Source organism: Pinus tabuliformis, chromosome J (genome assembly GCF_031772625.1).
Source record: "Pinus tabuliformis cultivar Carrire ecotype Pingquan chromosome J, CPIR1, whole genome shotgun sequence".
Taxonomy (NCBI): domain Eukaryota; kingdom Viridiplantae; phylum Streptophyta; class Pinopsida; order Pinales; family Pinaceae; genus Pinus; species Pinus tabuliformis.
In genome coordinates, this window is record NC_142295.1 from 861,465,804 (window position 1) to 861,473,562 (window position 7,759).

A 7,759-nucleotide genomic window follows, 5' to 3' on the forward strand; every position below is an offset into this window, starting at 1 on the left:
ATAGATATTATAGTCCCCAACAATCTCCAAGAAACAATTTTGCAGGAATAAATCATAAATTCTTATTCATGAACAATGTAGAATGCTTCAAGTGTCATAACATTGGTCATATGGCATGTGATTGTAACTTAACATGGGCTCTTACACAAGCTAGAACCATGCAAAAGAAGAAAGTTACATAAGTATGGAGAAGAAAGCAAATACAATCTTAAAGTTCCTTGAGCTCTTTATTGGGTCTTGAAAATGTCATTCATTTCCATTACACTTTCACTAGTCCATTATATCACCTCCATTTCACTCTTATGTCTCCACATTCATCCTACTTTCATTATCATTTGGCCACATTTATGTTTTTCCAAACTTTATTAATTCTAAGCCCTTTTAAGTGAATTGGTGGTTAAAAATTAGAAAATAATGTGCATATGCTTATACCTAACAAGTGGGTTGAGATTGTTGACATGTGTAGGTTAAAAGGAGGCTTCTAGAAGACCTTTATGTGGCACCCTAAGGCCAAATTCGAATTTGAGTGGAGATAATCATGAGATCATGAGTATATGTGTCACATCTCCTAATTGTATTGAAACTCTAAGAAGACATGTGTCTTATCAGTTCCTATTTTATTTAGGACTCTAGAGGTAGAGGGAGATATTCATGGAGTCTCATTAATGAGATGGCTTCTCATCTTTTTGTATAAATAGAAGATCTCTCTCCTTCATTGGTTAGCTTATCTTGGTTTTTTAGTTCTTTAGCTTGGAGTTTGTAATTCTTCCTTTATGGCTTTAGAAAGCTTTGGAGAGCTTTGTTGTACTTCGTAATTTTGAAGAATTTGAATAAAGCTTTGGATGTTCTCAACATGGAAGGAGATGTGAAGTAGATGTCATGGAGAATATTAGAATGTAAGGTAGAGTAGATTTTGCTTAGTAGTTTTGCTTTGATTTCATTCAAGTATGTCATTTTATTGCTTTCAAGTTTGATAGTTTAGATTTTCCATTCATGCAATTTTAATTCATGCAAGTGTGTTCAACCAGTTGATTGTAGATTAGTTTTTCTTCGCATGTTCTTGTATTTGCTTATTAGTTTTTGCTCGAGCTTTTTAATGTAGTTTTTGCATCAAGTAGTGATCTGAGATTTGCTTCTATGCTGAACATTTTAGCTTTTAAATCTCAGTTGTTATGCTTTGATTTCAGTGAGATTTGTTTGCTGCTATTAGCTAGTTTAGATATCAAGTTCTTTATGTTATTTGACAATATCTATGGTGCCATGGCTTAACCCGAGAAGTTAATTGGCGAGCTATCAGATTATAAGTGAAGTAATTTGATTTTTCTTTCATTAATCTGCAAATAGGTAATTTAGATATCAATTCTTCATGTTATTTGACATTATCTCTGGTGCCATGGCTTAATCCGAGAAGTTAATTGGCGAGTTATCAGATTATAAGTGAAGTAATTTGATTTTGCTTTCATTAATCTGCAAGTAGGTAATTTAGATATCAATTCTTCATGTTATTTGACATTATCTTCGGTGCCATGGCTTAACCCGAGAAGTTAATTGGTGAGCTATCGGATTATAAGTGAAGTAATTTGATTTTGCTTTCATTAGTCTGCAATTTTTGGTTTTGAGTGCAGTAGTTTAGATTTTATTTCTGTAATTAGATGGACAGCAGAGACAGTAACCTCATTTTCAGTACTTCATCTTTAGCTTGATTTATGTAGCTGCATGTTTACACTTTTGTTCAAGTTCTGATTTTATAGATAGCATGTTTTGAGATCTTTGAAGTGCTAAGTTTGGAAATTATCATAAGAAGCATAAACCTTGTCTTCAACTATACATCCACACTTGATCTTTAAAAGCATTCTTAAAACTTTAAACTAGGATTTCCATTGCAATAGAATACTTTACGAGACCAACAGAAACAAAACCCCAAAACAACATAAACTATAAAACAACGAAGTAAGAAAAAGGGTTAACTAAGCACATATGGTGCACCACACTTCATCAGTTTACTACCCGAATTGATAATTTATGTAGTGCAATTTAAGACATTAAATTGACTAGACATTTTGGCACCGTTGCCGGGAAAGTGTAATTAGGAGACCTTATTTCTTACATCTAAAAAATAAAAATAAAAAAATCTTGAGTATGCTCTCCTCCTGCACTTTGTGTGATCTGGAGGATTAGAAAAAGAATTGTTATGTAAAAAAAAAAATGGAGACAAAATAAACTTCATCATTTCAATTGATTCAATAAAAAAAAAAATGAAACCCAACTGCTTTGATAGGTTCAGTTGTCCAAGATTGACTGGTTATGGTTTGTAGTGATCCTCAAAACATTGTGTCCCAATTTAATAAGATTCTGCAAATTAGCTGCGGAATGCAGCCTGATTCCGCAGCTAACTATGAATTTCGTAGCTAATTCCAAGGTTTAGCAGGTTACAGGCATCCAATGAAGAAACCGACCACATGGGCATCTCCGGAATTGTCCCGACATGGATCCTATCCTAGTCACCCAGCCCAGATTGATAAAAAAAAACAGCTTAAGGCCTCAGTGAAAGTTCTGTTTTTAGCATATTTACCTTGAAGTCTTTGCTGCCTGAAATTGAAAATCATTAATCATTCTTATAAAATTTCACAATTTCAGAGGGGAAAAAAAAAAACAATGGCTATCCCCAATTCCAGTTTCCACTGTGGCCTCAATAGAAAATCTACATTCTTGTTTGAGCTTTGGCCTAGAAACAAACCTGCAAAAGCATTAAAAAAAGAAACAATAAAAAATAAAAACTTGCGGCTCTATGGAGTTAACTAAGATCGACTCAAATAATTATGCCATAGCTTGGAATAGAGTGCGTTATCTATTTCGCAGAATTCATGACAGGAGATGTCACAATGTTGCTGAATTGCAACCATGGCTTCCACACAGAATGTGTAGACAAATGGATTCATTCTAACTCTTCCTGCCCTACTTGTAGACATTGTCTTCATTTTGGCTCTAAAATAAGGGGAAAGCACATTCAAATCAACAAATTATATCTTTGACAAGCTCAAATTCATCAACCAAGAACTTCTCAGGAGTCTGATGTAATCGTCGACTTAGAGTTTGGGGTTAATCAATTTATAATTCCTTGATCAAATTATTCTAAGAGTGCACCTTTGTTTGAAGTAATGTTGCACTGGAGGAAGGGAAGGAAAGCCAGTCAAGCCAAAAGCTAAACCATCTTATGCTACAACAGTTGTTTCTGTTATTGATCCAGTGGTCGATGAAGCAGCAGAGGTTATTCTCTGTGCTGAAAATTGCAAAACTACCCATAGATCAACATGTGAAAGACTTAGTTTGCTTCTACGAAAACATTGGATAGTTACTGTAGAAGATGTTCACTTGCTGCCATTGGTTACTGTAGATATTGCAAACCTGAAGAAAACACATTTGCCACAACAATTTAGGAAAAACGCAAAACAAGAAAAAAAGGTCAAACTTTAACTGCACGATTTGGCCAAACGGAGATGAATTTGGGAAAAATAAAACATGGCTTTTTTCGGCAATAAGGTCAATTAGATAACCCAGAAATGGTTTTAAGAAATTCACGGCTGTTTGGGAGAAATTCTTGGTTCTCTAAAGCCTCTTTTTGCATGCCGCATGAAGAAAAACGAGTTTAAATTAATGAACAGGCTATGATTTAATTCAGTAAGGGAATTTCGATTTGGGAATCAACTGTGTGCTGGCATCCAAAACCTGATTACATACCTTCCGTCTTTAATAAACTTGCACTTCACTGTTTTAACGGTTAATTACATGACGCGAACCAGTTGAATACGGCTCTTCACAACGGACTGATAGACGTGGCTTTTCCTCACCAAAACTCTCGACTTCTACCCCCGCAACCTTTTTCTTATGAACTCAAACCACTCGAACTCCATTCAATCTCGCGGTTCTATTCATGAGGAATACTCTGCCTCCACACAGTCTGTCTGTACACCAAGTTTTACAGCCTTCATCTATTTCTTTTCATACAAGTCTTCTTGCTTCGAAAATCTTTCTTCATTTCGTACTCAGCATTTTTCCAATTCCATACCCATCAGTTTTCTCCACGGTATTCTTCATTTCTTGTTCATACAACCGTTTTGCTTCCACATAACCACTCTGTTTTCATATATCTGTCTTCTACATTGGTGTTTACGCAGTCAAAAAAGACAAAATGGGTCTCATTGTGAGGACAGAGCCCGAAGGAGTCATCAACGCTGTTGAAAAGATCATACATTTCCATTACTCTAATATATTTTCATCACTAAAATTGTTTTTTCATATACATTTACAAAGTTTTTATTTTTCAGGCAGACAATGAAGAAAATATATATATATATATATATATATATATATATATATATATATATATATATATATATATTAGATCATGAATAATTGGTCTTGTGCACCAACGGTGATATTAGGCTCTCTCTCCCTGGTACTTGGCTGCATAAAATCTCTTTTCCAATAACTTAAATCATAAAACTAATGGTTGGTTGTCTTTTAGCTGTGGAATGCAGCCTGATTCCGCAGCTAACTAGCAATTTCGCAGCCATTTTCATACTTCTATAGGTTATAGGTGTCAAGAGACGAAACGAGCCACATGGGTAACTGGGAAAATGTCAATACATGGATGGTGTCCAATTCATTTGATCCCAATCGATTAAAAAGACCCCGGTCAAAGAGAACTTAAGGTGTGTGTGTTATCACTAAGTCGCCGCATGTCAAGAAAAAAAAACAATTTTGAATCAATGAAATGAATAAGTTATTTACTCACTTTTCTGAAGGTATTGATTAATTTCAGACTAATGATGAAAATGAATGGCTAACTTTTTATTCAAGATTTTTAGCTACAGAAATTGTGCACGTTCCGCAACTAAAGTCATTCCGCAGCTAAAGCCATTCCGCAGCTGAAAAACCTCATTGTTCAAATCAGCCTAACTTTCTCATACAAAATCAGATTTTAATGATTCAAGTATCGTTGGAAAGATCTCAAAAAGATCTACACAATGAGAAATCTATCATTAGAGTTTGAAATGGTAAATAATGAAATAAATTGCTGAAAAGAAGTAACATTCAACTTGAGGCACTAATTCCAAAGCAGGTATAAATTCTTTTGATTTTTCCTTTGAGAACTTGTTTCATTAATACAAATTCTTAGTTTGTGTGTAAATATCATAACTAAAAATATTGGCCATCTCTCTCCTTTGATAATCTTACATTCCATTGCAGATGAAGTATTAGTTTTTTTGCAGGTTCCAGGAGGAAGGAAAAATGACTACAAGTGAATGGTGTCTCTCTAAGAGACCAATTTGTTTCATAAGAGGATGATCAGCAACAAAGAGAAAATATGTTAATGCATAATCAGATCCAAATACTTGAAAAACTTTCAGATACCATTGTCCCCATCACATCCATACTTCATAAGAAACCATTCACCTCATTTCCCTCCATATTTTCCATTTACATTCACATCCACTTCCCATTACTTTTTTTCCATTCATAACCCACAAATAAAGGCAAGAGGCTCATTCACATGCTTATTGCCTATTTCCGTTTCTGCTCTCCATTGCCATCTTCCATTTTCATCTTTCATTTCCTATGATTTTCATTTCGCAGATAAGCCCTACTTCAATGCAAATTATTGAGTCCATAGTCCTTTGAATCTAAATTCCTTGTAAAGACACCTTGAGGCTTGCATGCCTTAATGGCAAGTTCTCATGCTGACAAACAATGGGAATACATTAATGTCCCTTGTTCGTCAGATCTTCTAGGTGACTCGACATCGGCAAATTCATTCGTACCTAGCAAGATGTGTTTGGACATCTTGACTCTTATTGTCATCAATGGTGAGAGTTCTCGTGTTGACTAGTGGCATCTATCAATGGCCACTAATTCAACAATTTCCTGCTATGTTCGACATTAGAACATATTTTCACATAGTAGGAATTGTGCCAATGAGTTTTGAAGACATGAAGACTATTATTTTCAGCATTTTGGAGCAAATTCAACAAGTTTTAGTAGAAGCAATAAAAAGTCATCTTAACTCTTTATCCATGACTCCTCTTGTTTAGCCACTTGAAGAAAAATATGATCAGAATATTGCAGCCACCACACATACAACTCATCCATTCCAAAGGGTAAGTTAAGGTATGTCATTTTCTAACTTTTGACCATAGAATTCCATAAAAAGCTAGAATGATAATTGTTGGAAAAACATTTCTTTTCCTCATTTCATAAAATTGCCAATACCATCAGTTAGAGGGGAAATACATTCATATTCATATCTTGCCATGTCCATATCATATTCAGGAACTCACATACTTCCAACATATATTAACTATTACATTGTTATTATGAGCATACAATGGCTTTTCAAAAAGTGCTTAGAGGATAAATTGGATACAAACAAAATCATGGTTGTCACACAAGAACCAACCATCATGCAATCCAATAAAAATATACTTTGCAACAGTAATCAAAATATCATTATGCAAAGTTCAAAGATCAAAATAAAATGCAACAACAACAAAAAAATGGTTGTAGCACAAGAACCAACCATGTTGCAATTCAAGAAAGATCAAGTTATCAAATGATATCATGCAAAGTTAAGCCAAAGCTCAAGGATCAAAAGAATTAATGTAATATATATTGCATGAGGACATGCAATAGCTTCAGTTGGGGGTATGTTGGGTCTTGAAAATGCCATTCATTTCCATTACAGTTTCACTATTATGTCCATTATATCACCTCCATTTCATTCATATGTCACCACATTCATCCCACTTTCATTACCATTGGGCCACATTTATATTTTTCCAAACTTTATTAATTCTAAGCCTTTTTAAGTGAATTTGTGGTTAAAAATTAGAAAATAATGTGCATATGCTTATACCTAACAAGTGGGTTGAGATTGTTGACATGTGTAGGTTAAAAGGAGGCTTTTACAAGACCTTTATGTGGCACCCTAAGGTCAAATCCGAATTTGAGTGGAGATAACCATGAGATCATGAGGATATGTATCACATCTCCTAATTGTATTGAAACTCTAAGAAGACGTGTCTTATTAGTTCCTATTTTGATTAGGACTCTAGAAGTAGAGGGAGAGATTCATGGACTCTCATTAATGAGATGGATTCTCATATTTTTGTATAAATAGGAGATCTCTCTCCTTCATTGGTTAGTTTATCTTGGTTTTTTAGTTCTTTAGCTTGGAGTTTGTAGTTCTTCCTTGATGGCTTTGGAGAGCATTGTTGTACTTTGTAATTTTATAGAATTTGAATAAAGCTTTGGATGTTCTCAACATGGAAGGAGATGTGAAGTAGTTGTCATGGAGCATATTAGAATGTAAGGTAGAGTAGATTTTGCTTAGTAGTTTTGCTTTGATTTCATTCAAGTATGTCATTTTATTGCTTTCAAGTTTGATAGTTTAGATTTTCCATTCATGCAATTTTAATTCATGCAAGTGTGTTCAACCGGTTGATTGTAGATTAGTTTTTCTTCACATGTTCTTGTATTTGCTTATTAGTTTTTGCTCGAGCTTTTTAATGTAGTTTTTGCATCAAGTAGTGATCTAAGATTTGCTTCTCTGCTGAATTTTTTAGCTTTTAAATTTCAGTTGTTATGCTTTGATTTCATTGAGATTTGTTTGCTGCTATTAGCTAGTTTAGATATCAAATTCTTCATGTTATTTGACGTTATCTCCGGTGCCATGGCTTAACCCGAGAAGTTAATTAGCAAG